We start from the raw sequence: 23,414 nt of genomic DNA, 5'->3' as shown, positions 1-23,414 counted from the left end.
TTGGATGTAGGAACGGGGTGGGTGCAGAAATACCGCGTTTGTGCTGATGGGTCTACGAATATCTGGTGGGCCTACACACAAAGGAACAGGTTGGTTTGTGGAATCCGGGATGCAGCAAACCAGAGGAGGCTGCTGGCCAAGACCCACCTAGATTTTCAAAAGGCAGCCGAAATAGCTTTTACAAAGGGGTGAAAGACATGCAAGGGATGGCGGTCCTCAGCATAGGCACCCAATGGAGTGCAGAACGCCAACTTTCTGGACCGAAGTTTCCGACTCCCGTTACTGGGAGCATGTTTCCCAAGACCCTGACCATTGCCGACGGGCCCAGAGTATTGGCGATCATGGTACCCCAATTCAGAGGACCCAAATCAGAGGGGTCAACACACAAGTAACCGGAAGGACTGGACAGAGGGGCACTGGAAAAGAAGCCCATCGCCCACCCCACCCTACTGGGCGCGGCCGCCCCCGACAGCATTTCGTAGATTATGTCGATGACTGCCAATATTTGCACTTCATCGCGGCACAGAGGGGCGCCAATTCGTGTCACTATCAAATGAAAAAATGAAAATCGCTTATTGTCACAAGTAGGCTTCAAATGAAGTTACTGTGAAAAGCCCCTAGTTGCCACATTCCGGCGCCTGTTCGGGGAGGCTGGTCACTATCAGGTGAATGTTTCCTAATTCTAATGGAACTAGATACTGGGGCCACCGTTTCCGTGGTGAGCCAGTGCACGCTCGACCCCATCCAGTCCAGAGTCCAGCAGTTGGAGCTACCAGACATGGACACACATTTGGCAACTTGTATGGGGAAACCGTTGGTGATCGTAGATACCTCAGTGGTCCCTGTGGAGTACGAGCAAGAGTCTATGAATTTACCACTGGTAAGTCTGAGGGGCTGGGCCTAGCTTGTTGGGCCACGATTGTTTAAAGTGCCTCCATCTGGATTAGCAGCACGTTTGCCAGATGTGCCCTGATGGCCCAGATGCAGTGCTGGTGCAGTTTCCAGAGGTATTTAACAAAGGTCTGGGGACTATCCAGGGAACCACCACCAAGATATTCGTAGACCCATCAGCACAAACGCAGTATTTCTGCACCCACCCCGTTCCTACATCCAGAAACCTAAAGTACTCAGACCTAGACCGATCCGCCCGGGACAGTTGGTGGATTGGGCAGCATCGATACTGCCAGGCTCTAAACCTGATGGCAAAATCAGGTTATGCAGGGATTACAAGATGACAGTAAACCGCGCCTCCCATTTAGACGGTGACCCAGTACCCCAGATAGACCTCTATGCATGGCTCAGTGGTGGACGCACCCTCACAAAGCTTGACATGAACCACGCATACTTGCAGTTTTGGACCTGGATTCGCAGATGTTCTGGATGTTTCAACCGGTTGAAGACAAGGTGAGAGCGATCAGACAAGCCTCCATACCAAAGGATAGAATGGAACTCCTTTTTGGAGATAATAAATCATTATGGGAAGTTCATTACGAACGTGGCGACACAGTTGGCCCCGTTGGACCGGCTATTGAAGAAGGGCCAGACATGGTTCTGCGATCCGCTGCAACAGGCTGCAAACAGTACCTTTCATCCTCACAGCTTCTGAGACATTTTGACCCATCAAAACCCCTTCTGCTAATTTGCAATGCCTCGTCGTATGGCATCGGGGCTGTTTTGGCCCACAGATTGGACGATGGGACAGAACAGCCCATCAAGTTGACCCTCGGACCCTCGCAATGGCGGAAAGGAATTACCAAAATTGAGGACGACAGGTTGGCAGTGGATTTTGTGGTGAAGCGTATACGAACACACTTTTACAGTCCATACAGATCACACACTCTTACTGGGGTTATTCAAGGAGGACAGGGCATTTCCACATCGGCACGGATTCAGCATTGGGCATTACTATTGGTGGCCTACGAATACGTCCTGGAGCACAGATCAGGGGGAAGATTCTCCACGTGGACGCTGTCAGCCGGCTTTTGTTAGCGACCAGGTCCCAGCGACACTCTGCCAGTTACGGCAGCTCAAATCAAGGCAAGGACTTTTGACGGACCCAGTGTTAGCCGGAGTCCATCATATCGTATTGTATGGGGTTCAGCATCATGCGCTGCTGAATGACCTGAGAGCATTCGCAACAAGTGGTGGACTCAGTGTTGACAGTATTCTGCTGTGGGGTTTGCGTGTGGTGGTGCTGGAGAAAGGTCATGTGCCCATTCTGAAGAACCTTCACAGCGGCCACGCAGCAGTCTCAAAGATGAAAATGCTGGCCTGCAGCTACGTATGGTGGACTGGCACCGATGCGAACATTGGGCAAAGCAATGAGTGCAGTGCCAGGAACACCAAAAGCTGCTGACGGCGGCACCCCTCCATGCCTGGGAGAGTCAGGGCAGCCCATGGTCGAGGCTACACATCCAGGGCCCTTTCAGAGCTCATGTTCCTACTCATCATGGATGCCCAAAGTGGTTGCATGTCCACCGCATAGTATCCACTATGTCGCGGGCCACGATCGAGAAGCTTCGCCAAACATTCAGCATCCACGGAATCCCGCAGGTTTTGGTCTCAGATAACGGGACAGCTTTCACCAGCACGGAATTTGGTGACTTCTTACGGACAAACAGCATTAGTCACGTGTGGACTGCACCATATCATCCGGCAACAAATGGGTTGGCCTAACGGGCAGTGCAGAAGCAGACCACGGGTTCTCTGGAGACCTGCTTGGCCCATTTTTTGTTCTACTACAGGATCACACCACATGACACCACTGGGATAGTGCCGTCCGAACTCCTGATGGGGTGACGATTGCATACTTGATTGGGCCGCGTGTTGGCGATATTTGAGAGAAGATCCACAGTGGCAAGAACACTCCAACTCGTATTCGAGCAGGCACAAGCCTGCTGGAGAAATTTCCGCGGCCTCACCTGAATATGATCTTCCCCGATGAGGGGGCAAGGCTAAATCCTTAATCAGGAAGCTCTGTGGACACAAAAACCCTATCTCAAGTGCAGGTTGGCACGGGTGACCCTTCGCGGATTGGTGAGTGTAACTGGTTATTAGTTATTAGTGTATTAAACTCTTTGTTCCATATCTAAGATTGCTTCCTTGTGGTCACTTGCCTGGCTCCTACAGGAATTAACCAGAGAATGACTGTTGCTTATTTTCTTTTAGTTGACTAACAAAGGCTTCAGAAGATAGAATTAAGATAAAGGTATCATACATATTCTCCCAGTGTCTGTGTGGGTCTCACCCCCACAAACCCAAAGATGTGCAGAGTAGGTAGACTGGCCACGCTAAATTGCCCCATAATTGGAAAAAAATAAGAATGGGGTACTCTAAATTTTTGAAACATAAAGGGTATCACATACTAATCAATTGCATTTCTGGTTATTCATTTTCATTTCCATCTAGTGATCTGAAATCTACAGAATAGACATTTCTATTCTTCATCTGTAACTTCACATTGTGAACCAAGGTTTAAGAAAGTCTACTTTTAAGAAAGTCTGGTTCATCCAAGGATCCTGCCACTTCACAATTTGTGAAAGGTATCAATTCTAGAAGGAATATTTTAACCCTCTGTGGATTGATTGCACTTTTAAATGATTTGCTGCATCTCACTCCTTTTGTGTAATTTCATAGTTTTAACCTATGTTATGATTTGATAGTGAGGTGCTTTCCCCATTTCAGGAGTAAGAAGAGATTGATGGATATTCTATCTGATCTGGAGATCTGGCTCAAAGTAGGGCAAGGCTGAGTTTTAAATATTCCTGGATACAAGATGTTCAGGAAATATAGGAAAGGAAGAAAAGGGGGGCGGGGGGATGGTGGTTTTAATTAAGGTTACCATTGCAGTGCTGGAGAAAGAGGATGCCGGGGAGTCAAGGAAGAATCTATTTGGCTAGAGCCAAGGAACATAAAAAGTGCAATTACACCAATAGGTGTAGTCTATAGGCCGCCAACTAGTGGGAAGGATGTAGATGAGCAAATTGCAAGGAAATTACAAAGAGCTGCAAGAATTATAGAATATTTATAATGGGGGAATTCAGTTATCCAAATATAAACTGGAATAAGAGTAGGGTAAAGGGCAGAGAGGGACAACAGTTCACAGAGTCTGTTCAGGAAAGATTTCTACAGCAGTTTGTTTCCAGTCCAACGAGAGAGGAGGCATGTTCTGCACCTGGTTCCTGGGAATGAGGTGGACCAAGTGAATCAGTGTCAGTCGGGGAACAAATTAGGGGACAACGATCATTGTGTCATAAGGTTTAGGGTTGGCTATGAAAAAGACAAAAAAGTTAAACTAAAAGAAAAATAATTAACTGGGGTAAGTCAACTTCGGTAAGAATAGATATGGGCTCAATAAATTGGAATCAAAGATTGGCAGGAAAAATCATAACTGAAGTTGGGCTACTTTCAAAGCAGAGATAGTTTGGGCACAGTAAAGGTAAAGGTAAATTCCCTCAAAGGGGAAAGGTGGAATTTTAAAAATCCAGAGCTCCCTGGATGACAAAAGAGAAAGACGTTAACATGAAGAAGAAAAAGTGTATTTATGACCGTTGAGTAATATAACCAAAAACCAGGCTGAATATAGAAAGCACCAGGAACAAATGAAATGCATCCTTTTTTTCTTTCTTTTATAAATTTAGAGTACCCAATTCATGTTTTTCCAATAAGGGGGAAATTTAGCGTGGCCAATCCACCTACCCTGCACATCTTTGGGTTGTGGGGGCAAAACACACACAAACACAGGACAAATGTGCAAACACAAGACGGACATGTGACCCAGAGCCGGGATCGAACCTGGGACCTCGGCACCTTGAGGCATGAAACGCATCCAAGGATACCGCGCAAAGTGAGAGTAAAAATCAAAGAAGCACTGGCCATAATTTTCAAGTCCTTGATAGATTCAGGAATGGTGCCAGAGGACCGGATAATTGCAATTACATAAGAACATAAGAACTAGGAGCAGGAGTAGGCCATCTGGCCCCTCGAGCCTGCTCCGCCATTCAATGAGATCATGGCTGATCTTTTGTGGACTCAGCTCCACTTTCCGGCCCGAACACCATAACCCTTAATCCCTTTATTCTTCAAAAAACTATCTATCTTTACCTTAAAAACATGTAATGAAGGAGCCTCAACTGCTTCACTGGGCAAGGAATTCCATAGATTCACAACCCTTTGGGTGAAGAAGTTCCTCCTAAACTCAGTCCTAAATCTACTTCCCCTTATTTTGAGGCTATGCCCCCCAATTGTTGCACCTTTGTTCAAAAAAGGGTGTAAAGATAAGCCTAGCAGCTACACGCAAGTTGGTTTACCTTTGGTGATGGTGAAACTTCTAGAAACAATAGTTCAAGCCAAAATTACTAGTCAAATGGAAAAATGTGTGTTAATTAAGAAAAACCAGCACAAATCTGGGGAAAATGTTTTTAATTAAAGAATTTTTAAAAATAAATTTAGTGTACCCAATTCATTTTTTCCAATTAAGGGACAATTTAGCATGTTCAATCCACCTACCTTGCACATCTTTGGATTGTGGGGACAAAACCCACGCAAACACGGGGAGAATGTGCAAACTCCACACAAACAGTGACTCAGAGCCAGGATCGAACCTGGGACCTCGGCGCCGTGAGACTGCAGTGCTACCACTGTGCCACCGTGCTGCCCTGGGAAAATATGTTTAACAACCTCCGGGAGATTTTGGAAGAAGAGGTAACAGTGGGTTGATGAGGGTAATATGGTTGATGTTGTGTACATAGACTTTCAAAAGGCATTTATACAATGTCACACAACAGACATTTGAGCAAAGTTATAGCACATGGAATAAAAGGGACAATAGCAACATGGGGTTGCTGAGGGCCTCCCACTTTTAAGGGACCCCCCTGCATCATCAAATGGATTTCAATGCTAACGCCCTGTGGTGGTATGAATGTGAGCACTGCCATTGGAGCAGAGCATTGGTTTCCCATTGGCTCTGGCTGGTCATGTGCCTCTTGTCCGATTGGCTGGGACTAGTCATGTGACTGCTCACCAACTGGTCGAGAGGCAAGTAGAACCCGCTTCCGAGGTGGGGTATAAGTACCCAGAGTTCCCGGCGGTCGGCCTTTCTCTGTAGTCGACCACCGGGCTAACAACTAGCTGATTAAAGCCACAATTTGGATCTTCATCATGTCTCGAGTCCAATTGATGGTACATCACGCCCATGATGCCCAGCACAATTTGGATCATTCCCTTGCTGGGAGTCTTAAAACTCACTTAAATATGCGCAGCCTGTTCAAGGCCCGAGTCTCCCAGCTTCCAGGATTCACAAGCCCAACTAGCACAGAGTGAGGATCAGTACTGGTCCCCATCAACAAGGACCAGATATGATGACCACGCCAGGGGGCTTGGAGGTCATTGGAGCACTTGGGTGGTCTGGGAAGGCAGTGCCAGGCATCTCGTCAGTTACAACCTAGCACTGCCAGGTTGACACTGCAGGGGAGCCAGGTTGATGCTGCCCGGATACCAGGGCAGCGTAGGACGCCAATGGACACTGCCAAGGGGTGGAGCCTGATAAGGGCCATGACCATGAAATGGGGGGTGAACAGGGGGCATAAGGGGGGGGGGGGCAAAGGGGGGCATGAAGGGCGAGGGGTTGAATAAAGGGTGGGTGCATGAAGGGGGGGATATGAATGGGTGTATGAAGGGTGGGGACATGCTGGGGGAGTATGAAGGGGGAGGATTGAAGTGGGCACATGACAGGAGGCTGAAGGGGGAGGTATGCTTAAAGCGACCCCATAGTGGGGTATGTTCACTTGAGGGAGGGGGGGGGGAAGATGTCTCAATATCAACAAAGATGAATAGGGTGGGGTAGGTTACCCTCAAGCTTGCATGGTGTGGGGAGTGAGTGAAATGGACATTAAATGATGAGGGGCGGGGGGGGGGGGGGGGGGTTGAGGTGCCCTCTCCGGGGGCGAGGGTGTTGCCAGTGTCTGTGGTGGGCACAATGTCTGTGGGTGGGGGGCTGAGGCACTCTCAATTACGACACGAAAGTTAGGTCAGTAATCAAAGGCTTTAATAAGCAGTGAACAATGGCAGCCTCCATGAGAAGTGTGCTCCCAAAATGGAGTCTCATCTTAAGTACTGTTTCCCAGGGGGCGTAGCCAGAGGCGGAGTCCCCCAGGGTTCCAAGCCTCTTAAAGGGGCAATGTATTCCGATCATCACAAGCCTCTTAAAGGGGCAAGGTATTCCGATCATCACATTCACCCCATTTAAAAAAAAAACATAGTCCGTCGGGGATGAAGTGTTTTTAAATTATAAGTTCAGTCTTTGTGGTGGTCTGATAGTCCGTGCTGACTTTCGCCGCTCCGGTGGTGGCGCCGTGGATGCGGTCGGTTCCGATGGTGGTCTATCCGGGAGCACGGTTGACTGAAGCTTTGTCCGCCTTGGAGAGGGGGGGGGTATCAGGAGTGATTAGGGTGGTCGGTGTCGGCTGGGGGGCAGGGGGCGCTATGGAGGGGGAGCTGTTGAAGTCGGCGTTCAGTGTAGGGCCGGGAGCGTCGGTAGAAGGGGGGGGGGGGTCGGTGGGAGAGCCAGCGGGTGCCAGGTCTCGCAGGGATACAGTATCCTGCCTGCCATCGGGGTGCTCGACGTAGGCATAACGAGGGTTTGCGTGCAGCAGGTGGACCCTCTCGACTATTGCATCCGTTTTATGGCTCCTCACATGCGTCCGGAGTAGGACTGGACCCGGAGTCGTCAGCCAGGGTGGAAGCGAGACTCCAGAGGTGGACTTCCTGGGGAAGACAAACAAACGATTGTGAGGGGTCTCGTTCGTGGCCGTACAGAGGAGCGACCTAATGGAGTGCAGGGCATCGGGTAGGACCTCCTGCCAGCGGGCGATAGGGAGACTCCTTGACCATAGGGCTAGGAGGACAGCCTTCCAAACTGTCGCGTTCTCCCTCTCCACTTGCCCGTTTCCCCGCGGGTTATAGCTCGTCGTCCTGCTCGAGGCGATGCCCTTGCTGAGCAGGTACCGACGCAGCTCATCGCTCATGAACGATGTACCCCGGTCGCTGTGGATATAAGCGGGGAAACCAAACAGAGCGAAGATGCTGCGCAGTGCCTTGATCACGGAGGCCGAGGTAGTATCGGGGCAGGGGACAGCAAAAGGGAAGCGGGAGAATTCATCGATGACGGTGAGGAAATAGATGTTGCGGTTGTTGGACGGGAGAGGCCCTTTGAAGTCCACGCTTAGTCGCTCAAAAGGGCCCAGAGGCTTTTATCAGGCGGGCCTTGTCTGGTCGATAGAACTGCGGTTTGCATTCTACACAGATCTGGCATGCCTTAGTCATGGTCTTGACCTCCCCTGTGGAGTAGGGCAGGTTGCGGGACTTGATGAAGTGGGCAAGCCGGGTGACCCCCGGGTGGCAGACGTCATCGTGGATGGCTCTCAGGCGGTCCAATTGCGCGTTGGCGCATGTGCCGCGAGACAGGGCATCTGGGGACTCGTTGAGCTTCCCCGGGCGATATTTAATATCGTACGTATAGGTGGAGAGCTCTATTCTCCACCTCAGAATCTTGTCGTTCTTTATTTTGCCCCGTTGTGCGTTATCGAACATAAAGGCGACCGACCGTTGGTCGGTGATGAGGGTGAACCTCCTACCGGCTAGGTAGTGCCTCCAGTGTCGCACGGCCTCCACTATGGCTTGTGCCTCCTTCTCGACTACAGAGGGTCGAATTTCCGAGGCGTTGAGGGTTCGGGAGAAGAACGCTACCGGTCTGCCCGCTTGGTTGAGGGTAGCAGCCAGGGCGACGTCTGATGATTCGCTTTCTATTTGAAAGGGGATGGCTTCGTCCACCGCGTGCATGGCGGCCTTGATGATGCCGGCCTTGATACGGTTGAAAGCCGACTGGGCCTCATCCGTCAGAGGAAAAACCGTGGTCTTAATGAGTGGCCGGGCTTTGTCCCCATATCTGGGGACCCACTGGGTGTAATCGGAGAAAAGCCCCAAGCACCGTTTGAGTGCCTTGAGGCTACGGGGGAGGGGGGAGTTCCTTAAGGGGATGCATGCGGTCGGGGTCCGGGCCTAGGACCCCGTTCTCCACGACGTAGCCGAGGATGGCGAGCCGGGTTGTGTGGAACACGCATTTCTCTTTGTTGTAGGTGAGGTTGAGGGCCCGGGCAGTCTGGAGGAACTTCCTCAGGTTTGCGTCGTGGTCCTGCTGGTCATGGCCGCAGATGGTGACGTTGTCCAAGTACGGGAAGGTCGCCCGTAAGCCGTACTGGTCCACCATTTGATCCATCGCCCTCTGGAAAACGGAGACTCCGTTTGTAACACCAAAGGGGACCCTGAGGAAGTGAAACAGCCGACCGGCTGCTTCAAAAGCCGTGTAGGGGCGGTCCTCTGAGCGAATAGGGAGTTGGTGGTAGGCCGATTTGAGGTCAACTGTGGAGAATACCCGATACTGGGCAATTTGGGTCACCATTTCAGCTATTCGGGGAAGTGGGTACGCATCGAGTTGTGTGAAGCGGTTTATTGTCTGGCTATAATCCACAACCATGCGTTGCTTTTCCCCGGAGCGGACTACTAATACCTGGGCCCTCCAAGGGCTGTTGCTGGCCTCTATGACCCCCTCTTTTAGTAGCCGCTGAACCTCCGACTTGATGAAAGTCAAGTCTTGGGTACTGTACCGGCGACTCTTGGTGGCGATGGGCTTACAGTCGGGAGTGAGGTTCGCGAAGAGGCGGGGTGGCGCAACTTTGAGTGTCGCCAGGCTGCAGACTGTGAGTGGGGGCAGGGGTCCGCCGAACTTCAGTGTCAGGCTCCGGTGGCTTCACTGAAAGTCGAGGCCAAGCAGCAGGGGGGCGCAGAGTTGAGGAAAAATGTACAGTTTAAAACGGGAGTATTTCGCGCCTTGAATTGTGAGGTCAGCGACACAATACCCCGTGATCTGAACCAAATGGGACCCTGAGGCGAGGGCGATAGTTTGGGAGGCGGGATGGGTGCGCAGGGAGCAGCGCCTTACCGTGTCTGGGTGGATAAAGCTCTCCGTGCTCCCGGAGTCGAACAGGCAGGGAGTGTCTTGGCCGTTGATTCGCACCCGCATCATCGAGTTTCGCAGGTGTTTCGGCCGTGATTGATCAAGCGTGATCGCTCCTAGGTGCGGGCCGTCAGAGTCGGACTCACAAAATGGCCACCCAGAGTCACAAGATGGCCGCCGCTGCCGGTCGCATGTGTCGGGTTTCGAAGATGGCCGCCGCCAAGATGGCCGCTCCCACGACTCGCACGAGGTCAATGACGCGTCAGAAGTGGGCGTGTCTGGCCGCAGTGCAGCCGCGTTGCGGGGTCTGAGAGGCCGGGAGCTTGATTTCTGGGCCCGGTGAGACTTTTGTTTGTGGCCTTTGGGCCCAGCCAGGCAGACTTTCGCGAAGTGCCCTTTCTTCCCGCAGTCGTTGCAGGTCGCAGATCGGGCCGGACAACGCTGACGTGGGTGCTGGCCTTGCCCACAGAAATAGCATGGGGAGCCCCCAGAGTGAGTGGATCGACGCGTGGCACAGGCCTGTCGCGTGGCCGAGTCTGGAGGGGATCGAGAGGGATTCGTAAGGTCCGCGGAGTACGTACGGAGGTTACGGTGGGCCGTTGCGAGAGAAAAGCCGAGCGTTACCGTGCCTTGGAGATCCTTCGCCCCGTCTTCTAGGAGCCGCTGCCGGATGTACGATGACCTGATGCCAGACACAAGGGCGTCGCGAATGTGTAAGTCCCTGTGTTCTTCAGCCGTCACTGCTTTGTGGTCGCAGTTCCTCGCGAGCGCGGTGAGTCTTTCCACGAACTCGTCCAGCATTTCTCCGGAGCGCTGGCTGCAGGTCGAGAGCAAATGCCTGGCATGTACCTCATTGGTAGTCTTTATGAAGCATTTCTTCAATATTTCGATCGCCGCCTCATAGGTCGTAGCGGTTTCAATCATGGCAGAGATTCGATGGCTCACCCGGCCATGTAGGAAGCGCAGCTTGCGAGCGCTGTCGACATCAGACGGTGAGGAGTCCAAATAATCCTCAAAACACTGGAGCCAATGTTTAAAGATTTCAGAGGCTTCAGGCGTCCTGCCTTCCAGGTTGAGTCTCTCTGGTTTCAGACCGCTGTCCATCTTGGTGTGCACTGCTTATTAAATTGAGGCACTCTCAATTACGACACGAAAGTTAGGTCAGTAATCAAAGGCTTTAATAAGCAGTGAACAATGGCAGCCTCCATGAGAAGTGTGCTCCCAAAATGGAGTCTCATCTTAAGTACTGTTTCCCAGGGGGTGTAGCCAGAGGCGGAGTCCCCCAGGGTTCCAAGCCTCTTAAAGGGGCAATGTATTCCGATCATCACAAGCCTCTTAAAGGAGCCAGGTATTCCGATCATCACAGGGGCTTAGCTTTGAGATGTACTGAAACATGTATACCATCGCCTACAAGACTTATTCATCTCTGCATGCGTACTTCATTAATGTGAAGTCAAAGCCACCGGAAAAGTAAATTAACCAGCATTGGTTTTCAACCCGCTGGCCTCCATGAAGGAATATGGACTCTGATACTTACATGAAACAATCATTATTTTCCCTATGCTCTTTGCTCTACAAATCTTTTTCTCCATCCTCCTTTTACTGTATGAATGCAAAGGGGGCAACGTTGTGATCCCCCTCCAGCATTTGTAAACAAAAATAAACAATCCTTTCCAAGTTCAAACTACCTCGGGTTTGCTGTGGGGTTAATAGAAATTGAATCACTCTAAACTGAGGATTGGGAAATATGCCATCGCTTATAAAGGGAGAAGGAAATTAAAACACCTTTCTCTTTATAGACAGATGGTGAGAAGAGAAACTAGTGCTGTTAAATTAACCCCCCTCCTGTCCAAAATATTAATTGGGAGCTCAAATCTAGGATCACCCATTTGAATTTCAAAGAATCATAGAATCCCTACAATGCAGACAGAGGCCATTTGGCCCACCAAGTCTGTACTGACCCTCCAAAAGAGCACTCGACAGAGGCTCCACCACCCTATCCCTGTAACCCCACCTGATCTTCACAACTTTATACACTAAGGGGCAATTTAGCGGGACGTAATCCACCTACTCTGTGCATCATTCTCCTTCCGTGTACCCGAACAGGCATCGGAATGTGGCGACTAGGGACTTTTCAGTAAAGTTACTACTTTATTACAGTGTTAATGTGAGCCTACTTGTGACAATAAAAGATTACTAAATTAGCCAGAGTTCTTTAAGACGAGCCACATCTGATATAAAAAAAGTCAATTGGAAGCCAAAAGCAAAAACATAGTGGCTGCAACAAGTTTTAAAACATATGTAACTTACCGCAGCAAATTCCTTTTCCCAAATACAGGAAAATGGCAACTTCTGATGCCCAGATGTAGGTCAGGCAAGGATGTTTGAATGGTGAAACTTATGCCGTCCTTAGCACAGAGCAACTGAAAGCTGGAGCTAGGGAGGCAGTTAAAATTGTCTCGTAAAGTGAAGAGAAGTGAACTGATCCAGTTGTTGGTAGACCACCTCGTTAACGATAAGAGCATTTATACGTAGAGCTCAACCATGACTCTGAATGCCCTCCTTTAGCCAATTCGAGTTGGAAAAGCTTAGAATGCAGCTAGACTTTCCAGAGAGGGAAAGAGAAGCACAGGAGAGAGAAAGTCATACGGAAGAATTCCAGCTCCAAGAATTGAAAATGGAGCTAGCAGCTCAAAAGGGAGAGACCAGATAGCTGGAAGGGAAAAAATCTGTCTCTATCTGGTAGCACCGCTTATCGCCCTCACCCAGAACTACTCGAGGCCCTCAAAGTAGGCTAGATTCATTCCCAAATTCGAAGAGAGCGATGTAGAGTCACTTTTTGCCACTTTTGGGGAAGTAGTAGGGCAGCTAAAATGGCCATCGGAGGGAGATCTGGACATTTTAAAATCCAGAGCAGCTATCGGAGAGCCCAAGAGGTTTACTCCATGTTGACCCCTGATGTGACCATGAAATATGAGCAGACCAAGGTTGCCATCCTAAGTGCTTGAGTTAGTCCCAGAGGCATATTGCCAGCAATTCCAGAATACTTGTAAAAAAACTCGCACAAGCCTACATTGAGTTCTAACAGCTGAAGCAAATAGTATTTGACAAATGGGTAAGATCCCTAAGAATCCCCTGCAGCGGAGGGGTTGTGTGAGTTGGTATTGTTAGTGGAATTTAAAAATTGATTGTCCCCAACCTGTGAATACACTGAAGAGAATGTTCACAGCCATGGATGCAGCACTCTCAGCAGGCAGCTACAGTCTCACCCAAAGGCCTGGAAGCTCAGGCAAACCTTTCCAAACCATTCCCATAAACATTGGAAAGATAAACAAAGTGATCCCTCTACTCTCCACATCCAGAAAAGAAAACACAAGGCGGGTGCAAGAAGTCCTCCGGCAGTCAGAAAGGAAAACCCTTGACACTGGTGTCTTCCCATTCTAATAAAATAGGCTATTCCAGACCCGAATTATGGAGATTATGAGGGAAGCACATAGATCACAAAGCAAAATGGGGAAACATTTTTTCATGTGATGAGTGCTGAAGTCTGGAATACAATGAGATTCGCGACATCTAAAAAGAGAATTAGACTGTTGTCTACAGCAATACTCAAAAAGCTCAACACTATTCGTGTCAAAACAGCCCGCTTGATTGGCATTGATCCACAACCATTCACTTTATCCACTACCAATGCATAATGGCAGCAGTGTATACCATCTACAAGCTGCCCTGCAGGAACTCACCAAGGTACTTCGCACCATTTAAACCTTGATCACTACCATCTAGAAGGACGAGGGCAGCAGATACAAGGGAACACCACCTGGAAGTTCCCCTATGAGCCACCCACCATCCTGACTTGGAAATATATTGCCATTCCTTCACAATTACTGGGTCAAAATCCAGGAACTCCCTCCCAACAGCACTGTGGGTGTACCTACACCACAGGAACTACAGTGGTTTAAGAAGGCAGCTCACCACCACCTTCTCAAGGGCAATTAGGGACGGGCAATAAATGCTGGCCTAGCCAAAGTGCCCACATCCCAAGAATTATTTTTTTTAATGCAGGGTTACATGGAGAAGGTAGGAGGATGGCATTAGATGAATTACTCATTTGGAGAAGCTGGTATAGAGACCAAATGACCGCCTTCTGTGCCTTAACAATTCTGTGATTCTGTGACAAGTTTCACCCTCTTGAGATCTTTATTAGTAACTGCAGTTTGGAAGAGCCTCCAATAGCAGCTGGACTCTCTGTGCATCATGTTTGGGGGTGAAGAACTCAATGAGGTTGAAGTTGCTGCTTCTTTTTATATTTCCAACTACTTTTGCGCTGAGTGTGTGCAGATGGTGATGTGCCCGAGTATAAGATTTTGTAAACTTAAATTATACAATTTAAACAAGTATGGCATTGTGTGATATCATACACTAGGTTGTTGCCAAGGACTTCTCAACCAGCCGTATACATATTTAAATGTTCAGCGTTTTTCATCGCCCTCTTAGGAAAATCATTAAATTTATTTTCCCTTCCTAAAACAGGGCACCACTCTTTCTTACTGCCGGCAGCAGCTGCTCAGTCACATCATTAAAAACAAGGTGCCATTTTCTGCCCAGCATTCCTGGCTGACATAGCAACTGATTATAATAAAGCTAAAAAAAACTCTCATTGGCAATTCAACTTTAAAAATAATCTACTGGCAAAATGATTTCTCTGCAGCACTTCAAGAAACTTGGCTGTCGCAGGCTTTCAAGATTTTTAATGTTTCTTGGGCTACAATGTTTTCTTCACAGGCTTTTCCAGTGCCTATTCAACAAAGAAAAGTAACACTAACAAAAGGAAGAAGTCGGTGGTGTCGGTCAGCTGAGAAAAAGAACTGGCTTTTTTCCCCAAAAAATATACTTCATTCGTAACATTTCTAAAAGTACTGTTCAAATTTGACAATACATAAAGTGCAATACAGATCAGTTTATTTCAAGTACATGAGGTGCCTTATGCATTGCAAATATACCCCATAACGGCAATTAATTTAATCTCAAGCACTCCCGAGTGCATACAGCCAGTTGAGCCTCTTGGTGTACTATGGTTGGAGGCCTCAGACGGTGGCCTTTGCCAATCAAGTCTACAGCAACTGCCCCAAGCTTCAATGTCTCCCTCAGTACGTAGTCCTGGACCTTGGGATGCGCCAGACTGCAATACTGTCATCAACAGCTTTGCATTGGAAGACCAGCAAGTTTCAGGCAGACCAAAAAGCATCTGTCACAGAGCTGATGCTCCTCAGCAGCAGTTGATGTTTATCAGGGTGTTCATCCCTGGGGTCAGCCCATAGGGCACCGAGTCCTGCATAATGGTGCTGCTTAAGATGAACTGAACAAAACTTCTGTATTTCTTTCCAGACCTGCTTTGCAAAGGCACATTCCAGTGGATCTCTTCCCCACTGAAGATGCCTCAAGGGTAGCAGGTGAAAGCAGTGAGACTCTGAACATGCAGAAAGGAAATGACACAGATGGCCCTTCTCATTACCAAACAAGTTAGATCTTTGTGCTTGTTTGAAAGTTTTGGTGGAGGGTTAACCCTCATGACTCAAATAATCGTCTCAGGAAATCATCTGACAAGATCCACAGTATCCTTTTTCTGCAGGGCCCCAAGGACATTAAGTACAGACCACTGCTTCATGTACTGGTGGTCAAGTGCGGACCACTACCTGATGTACTAATGGTCAACGGTGTTGTTATGTACTGTCATGACACCTTGGGCTAGTGTGCGGTTAATTCCAGCCCCAATTTTCCTGGAGTCAAAACACAAGTGAAATTAGATGTTATTTTAAAACTCCTGAAGTCCTTGGCTGAGCCCAATAAACTGCAGTGACCAAGTTTGTAAAATTTACACGCAATATTTTATTGGGTACAGTATTATAATTAAACCGACAAAAATGTAACTGACCACATAATATCCCTTTAACAAACCCTGCCCCCTTTCCACCTACCCCACTCTTTACAAACATAAGGGCAGCCTGGTAGCACAGTGATTAGCACAATTGCTTCACAGCTCCAGGGTCCCAGGTTCGATTCCCGGCTTGGGTCACTGTCTGCACGTTCTCCCCGTGTGTGCGTGGGTTTCCTCCTGGTGCCTCCCACAGTCCAAAGATGTGCAGGTTAGGTAGATTGGCAATGCTAAATTGCCCTTAGTGTCAAAAAATAGGTTAGGTGGGGTTACGGGTGTAGGGTGGGGTGCTCTTTCCTAAGAGCCGGTGCAGACTCGATGGGCAAAATTGCCTACTTCTTATAGACAAACAACAGAGGTTGAGAGGGAAAGAAATTATTAATAAAAATAAACGATAAAGGATTTTTGATGCAGTGGAATGACTTCTAGTTAATATCTTTCGGAGGTTCAGCTTTATTTTGGTACTTCTTCCTTCTTAGACTTAAGATACATTTTCTCTGATAAGGATGTCTACTTTCTCTGTAGATTCAGAATCATTTCAAGGAACTTCCATTGGCTGCCATGGAGTAGGAGGTCGTGTATTTGGTATCTCCCCCTCGTGACTGACCTTTTCTCCTGACTTTTTCGGAATTTTATTGGAAATTAATCAATGGCGGGTGAGACAGTGGGAAGGAATCCCCCACCAGTATATGGAGACGTGGACCAGAAGTGGTCTTATAAGAATAAATAGTCGAGCAAAGAAGACGCGTGCAGAACCTACAGCACAGGAAAATATGGCAGAGGTACAGGATCCTGGCTTGGCGGCCCAGTGGTCAACGGTACAGTTGGTGAAATTCATTCAGGAGAGTTTTGGCAAGCAAAAGGAGGAAGGTTTAGACCCAATCAAGGCATAGATCGATCGGGTGGAACAGGGGCTAGGAGCCCACGGACTGGCGATTCAGGTGGAGGAGAAGGTGGTCGAGCACGAGGACCAGCTAACCGCGCTGGCGGCGAAGGTGGAGCTGATGAAGGTCCACCTGAAAAGGCTACAGGATAAGGTAGATGACCTGGAGAATAGGTCCCGTAGACAGAACTTGAGGATCGTCAGCCGGAGGGCAGCGAGGGATCGGACACGAGGGCAAATGTGGCGAGTATGCTTGAAATTTTAATGGATGATGGCGTGTTTGCTCAACCCTTGGAAGTGGACAAGCGCATAGAGAACTTGCGAGGAAGCCACTTGCGAATGAGCTACTGAATGCGATGGTGGTGCGAATGCACCGGTTCCTGGATAAGGAACAGATTTTGTGGTGGACCAAGCAGATGTGGATGGGGACTATACTGTTTTGAATATGTATGTTCGAGCGGGGGAGGTGATACCTCCCAACCAGGCTGATCACATGGAACGTTAGAGGGCTAAATGGGCCAGTTAAGAGGGCTCACGTGTTTGCGCATTTGAGGGGATTGAAGGCGGAGCTGGCATTGCTACATGAGACACACCCGAGGGTAATAGATCAGACCAGATTGAGGAAGGGGTGGGTCGGGCAAGTATTTCACTCGTGGTTGGATTCTAAGTCGAGGGGGGCGCGATCCTGATCAATAAGCGGGTGTCATTGGAGACAGGGAATATAGTTGCGGATGTAGGTATATCATGGTGAGCGAGAAGCTGGAGGGGATGTTGGTGGTGTTTGTGAATATTTACGCAGAATCGTTTCAAGTTTAGAGTAAAGATGTGCCAGGCACTCACTGGTTTTAGAGCAATAAAGGGAAGAGAGAGAAACACAGAGGCAGAGAGAGGACACAGAGACAGAGAGAGAGACAGAGAGAGAGAGAGACAGACAGACAGACTTTTCATTTCAATTCCAAGGTCTAAACACTTCTGCCAAGCTCTCTCAGAAAGCATCGCGCAGGAACCAATCGCTGTCGTCAGGCAGAACACTGTCCCTGGCCAACCCACAGGTACCCAGCCAACCAATCAAACTGACTTACTCCAAAACCAGTTCCTAAGATTCACTCAATGAGTCTGTTTCTCCTCTCCAAAATACAAAACCTAGCTGGGGTTCTCTTTTTAAAGTCACATACCGAATATGGGTTCACGCACCAAAAATAATAAAATAAAATGGGAACAAAATAAATAAACATGAAGGACTCTACAGTACAGACCTTTCAACGATGGACAGCTGCTACAACATGGTCCAACTAACTGTAGTGTTCCATGACAATGTGGCCAGGCCCCATCCTTCACAACACTGGTGGGGTGATAACACCTCCGCATGTAAAAGGAGTGGCAGCACCAACTTATACTTGAACTGGCAGTGAAAGGCTCACCAATTACATGCCCATAAAGGGTGGGATGGCGGTAAATCTAGCCCACAACTGACAAGGCTCAAAATCCCAGGAGTCAACTTAGCAGTTGTTCAGTACTGAACTCCAGGCCAAGTTTCTCTGTTTTGCTGCTGTCAGTGGTGGATTATTAACATGACTGATGAGGTATGTAATTAAAGCTTAAAAGTCATATCAATGAGAGTGGACTTCCCTACCTTCACGTTGTGCGACTTTGCCCAGACAAATATTACCCGTATCAGTAAAAACGTCAATTTAAGCTTGAATTTTCCGAACGATAATGTTAACTTGGTCCATTTAGTTAACAGCATTGATTTGTTTTCAAATTTATCCTTTAAATGCTATCATTTTTCTTTTGTAATTCAATTTAAGTACCCTAAAATAGCAAGGAGGTTATTCTCTTGGGAATTCATTCTTCTCACCAGGAGAGGCTCAATTAAATTCAGGTTAAATTAAATAAATTACTCAGTTTGACAAGAGTCCAAACACTTCATTTGTAGGTTGTTGCAATTGATCAAGTAGTAATTTTAATGTGGGGGTATCTACAAATCCATTTATCCGTGGCATCCATCTGTATAATGCCTGAATTACAGGTATGAGCATAATCAAAGGTAAACTGGTGAATTGGCAGCCACATGGCAAATGAAATTTTAATGCATAGAAATATTAAGTTAATCATGTTTGTAGAAAGAAGAGGCAATATAAAGTAAATTATACAATTTTAAACGGGGATGTTGGAACCGAGACCGGACGATATACATGTACATATCTTTGACGGTAGCAGAGCAAGTTGAAAAGACAGTTAGAAAGGTATATGGATTCTTAGCTTAATTAATAGGGGCATATAATACAAAAGCAATATGAGGTTATGCTAAATGTTTTAATAAGGAACAGGTTCCAGCTGGTGTGTTGTGGCCGACACTGGCACAAAGATTTGGGAAATGTCACAGCCTTAAAGAAGAGTGCAGGAGAGATTTATCAGAATAATACGAGGGATAAAAGGTTTCAATTATGTGCAGAGGTTAGAGAAATTGGGGTTGTTTTTCGTACAAAGGAGATTTAGTAACTGTTCAAAATCTTAAATTTTGATTGAGTAATTGAGGAAAAATTGTTTAATAACTGAGCATCTCCAGCCCTTGAGGCACAGAATTCCAAAGATCCACAACCTTTCTTAATAAAGAAATTTCTCATAATCCCAATCCTGAATGGCCGACCATTTCTTCCATGATTATGATACTTTAGATTCCCCAGCCAGGGGAGACATTTTCTCAGGATTTACTCTGTCTAGACCCTTAAGAATTTTACATGTTGCTATTAAATCTCTTCTAATACTTCTAAACGCCAAAGAACATAGATCTAGGCAACTTAATCACTCCATAATAATTTTATAATAATCTTTATTGTCACAAGTAGGCTTACACTGCAATGAAGTTACTGTGAAAAGCCCCTAGTCGCCACATTCTGGCACCTGTTCAGGTACTCTGAGGGAGAATTCAGAATGTCCAAAATCCTAACAGCACGTCTTTCAGGACTTGTGGGAGGAAACCAGAGCACCCAGAGGAAACCCACGCAGACACAGGGAGAACGTGCAGACTCCGCACAGACAGTGACCCAAGCCAGGAATCGAACCTGGGATCCTGGCGCAGTGAAGCAACAGTGCTAACCACTGTGCTACCGTGCTACCCATATAGAACAATCCCCTCATCTCAGGAACCAATCTAGTGGAACACCTCAGTGCAGTCCGCAAAAATTACTGAGCTTCTATCAATTGTCATTTCAATTCTCCACTGGCTCCCACTCTGTGTTTTCTGTCCATTGAATCCATATAGTGCAGAAGGAGGCCACTCAGCCTCCAAAAGAGCACTACACCTAGGCCCATTCCCACCCCACTCCTCAATCTCCATAACCCCATGCACTGATCGCAGCCAATCCACCTAACCTGCACATCTTTGGACATGAAGCAGCAATTTGACATGGTTAATCCCCGAACCAACACATATTTGGACAGTGGGAGGAAATCAGAATACCTGGAGTCAACCCACGCAAACACAGAGAGAACTCCACACAGTCACCCAAGGCCATAATTGATCCCAGGGTCCTTGGCATATCAGTGTTCCAGTGAAACTCAATGCAAGCTTCAGGAACATCTCTTTCGACTTGATACCTCGAGCCTTCTGGGCTCAACACTGAAATCAACAATTTTAAATCATGAACACTGCCTCCATTTCCTTTTGCTGGTTTGGTTTATTTATTCCTTCACTTTGAATTCAGACAGTTGCTATCCAGCCATTCATTCACACCTCATCTGGACACTTTGTTTCTTTCTTAGTTTACCCATTACCACAAAAACACTTTGTCATTTAATCTCTCCTACCCTCCAAGCTACTAGACCTTCCCGATTGTTGTTCCTCCCCTTCTATTAGTTCAAAACCCATTTCTATCTTTCCTCAGTTATGATGATGGGTCATAGTGACCCAAAATGTTGGAAACGAACTACCAGCCACGTCGCACCCCAGTGGAAGCGTGATGTGGCCGATAGATCCCGGGTGAAGTTTTTTCCGGGCTTCCTGACAGCCACGACGCCTCATGCGTTCTATCCAAGTTCCGCGAGGCGTCGGGATCACCACCCACAATCAGCGGGACCAAGCCGCGCTCGCATAAGTAGGCTTTAAAGATACTTAAGGCCTACTTACCCAGTATCTACCGGCCTCCTGGGATTCACCTCCCAAGGGAGGTCGCAGCTGGGCACCATTCAGTACTGGTCCACACAGACGGGTCTAAAGAAGTGGGACCCCATAGCGGGGTGTCCTCACTTGAGGAGATTGGGGGGGGGGGGGGGGGGGGGGGTAATGCCCATGTGTGTGGGGTGTGACATTGCCCATGGGTGGGGGGGGATGAGGGAACCACAATTTCACTTAGAGATTGGGGAACTCTTTCAAAATGGCAGCCTGATGTCGGAGTTCAGCTCCACAATTATGAAAATAATTCTTTTTTTTTTTTTAAATAATTTTTATTGAAATTTTTTGAAAAATATATATCAACAAAATACAATAACAATAACAATGATAATAATAAACACCCCCCAGCACCCGTAACAACGCATATAACAAACCCCCCACCCACCCCCATCCCAATAAACAACAGAATAAATTAATAATAAGCAAATTGCTTAAACACTATCCCCCTAAACCCCCCCCCCACCCCTTTTCTTCCCCCCGTTGCCTCTTGTTGAGCCAGAAAGTCAAGGAAAGGCTGCCACCTGCCACCTCCTAAAGAACCCTTGTATCGACTCCCTCAGGGCGAACTTAACCCTTTCCAACTTAATGAATCCCACCATTAATCATTAATCCAGGTCTCCACACTCGGAGGTCTCGCATCTTTCCACTGCAGCAAGATCCTCCGCCGAGCTACTAGGGACGCAAAAGCCAAGACATCGGTCTCTTTCGCCTCCTGCACTCCCGCTCCACCCCAACCCCAAATGTCGTGAGTCCCCAACCTGGCTTGACCCTGGATCCCACCATCCTCGACACCATCCCCGCCACCCCCTTCCAGAACTCCTCCAGTGCCGGGCATGCCCAGAACATATGGGCATGGTTCGCTGGACTCCCCGAACATCTGGCGCACCTGTCTCCGCCCCCAAAGAACCTACTCATCCTAGATCCGGACATGTGGGCCCGGTGCAGCACCTTGAACTGGATGAGACTAAGCCTCGCACATGAAGAGGAGGAGTTCACCCTTTCCAGGGCGCCCACCCATGTCCCCTCCTCAATCTGCTCCCCCAGCTCCCCCTCCCACTTAGCCTTCAGCTCCTCTACCGACGCCTCCCCCACATCCTGCATTACCTGATAGATGTCAGACACCTTCCCATCCCCAACCCACACCCCCGAAAGCACCCTATCCCTTACCCCTGCGGGGGCAACAAAGGGAACCCCTCCACCTGTCGCCTAGCAAACGCCTTGACCTGCAGGTACCTGAACATATTCCCCGGGGGGAGCTCAAACTTCTCCTCCAGTTCACCAAGGCTCGCGAAGCTCCCGTCAATAAACAGGTTTCCCAACTTCCTAATGCCCGCCCTGTGCCACCCCAGGAATCCGCCATCCATGTTCCCTGGGACAAACCGGTGGTTCCCCCGCAGCGGGGTCTCCACCGAGCCCCCCACTTCCCCCATGTCACCTCCACTGCCCCCAAATTTTGAGGGTGGCCGCCACCACCGGGCTCGTGTGTACTTCGTTGGAGGGAGCGGCAACGGAGCCATTACCAGTGCCTTCAGGCTCGTGCCTCCACAGGACGCCATCTCCATCCTTTTCCATGGTGCCGCCTCCCCCTCCATTACCCACTTACGTACCATCGAGACATTAGCCGCCCAATAGTACCCAGAGAGGTTGGGCAGCGCCAGCCCCCCTCTATCCCTGCCCCGCTCCAAAAAAACCCTCCTTACCCTTGGAGTCCCATGCGCCCAAACAAATCCCAGAATGCTGCTGTTCACCCTCCTAAAAAAGGCCCTCGGAACGAAAATGGGGAGGCACCTAAACAAAAACCTCGGGAGCACCGTCATTTTAACGGACTGCATTCTACCCGCCAACGACAACATGTCCCACCTTTTAAATTCCTCCTCCATCTGCTCCACCAACCTAGTAAAATTGAGCTTGTGCAGAGTCCCCCAGCTCCTATCCACCTGAACCCCCAGGTACCTAAAACTCCTCACTGCCCTCTTTAGCGGGAGCCTACCCAATCCCCTCTTCCTGATCTCCCGGGTGCACGACAAACAGCTCACTCTTGCCCAGGTTCAATTTATATCCCGAGAAACTCCCGAACTCAGCAAGAATCTCCATCACCTCCGGCATTCCCCCCACCGAGTCTGCTACATACAACAGCAAGTCGTCCGCATACGGCAGCATGGTAGCATTGTGGATAGCACAAATGCTTCACAGCTCCAGGGTCCCAGGTTCGATTCCGGCTAGGGTCACTGTCTGTGCAGAGTCTGCACATCCTCCCCGTGTGTGCATGGGTTTCCTCCGGGTGCTCCGGTTTCCTCCCACAGTCCAAAGATGTGCAGGTTAGGTGAATTGGCCATGATAAATTGCCCTTAGTGTTGGGTGGGGTTGCTGGGTTGTGGGGATAGGGTGGAGGTGTTAACCTTGTGTGGGG

At 48.6% G+C, this 23,414-nt stretch overlaps 1 long non-coding RNA gene across 1 annotated transcript in view; it reads right to left on the bottom strand.

Moving 5' to 3' along the window:
• LOC119977822 overlaps positions 1-23,414 on the bottom strand; it is a 35,888-nt gene that overhangs the window by 9,055 nt on the left and 3,419 nt on the right. The gene's annotated exons all lie outside the window — the stretch shown is intronic.

The sequence above is a fragment of the Scyliorhinus canicula genome, chromosome 14 (assembly GCF_902713615.1).
Source record: "Scyliorhinus canicula chromosome 14, sScyCan1.1, whole genome shotgun sequence".
Lineage (NCBI taxonomy): Eukaryota > Metazoa > Chordata > Chondrichthyes > Carcharhiniformes > Scyliorhinidae > Scyliorhinus > Scyliorhinus canicula.
The sequence above is the reverse complement of the archived record's forward strand: the minus strand, read 5'-3'. Positions and strand labels throughout refer to the sequence as shown.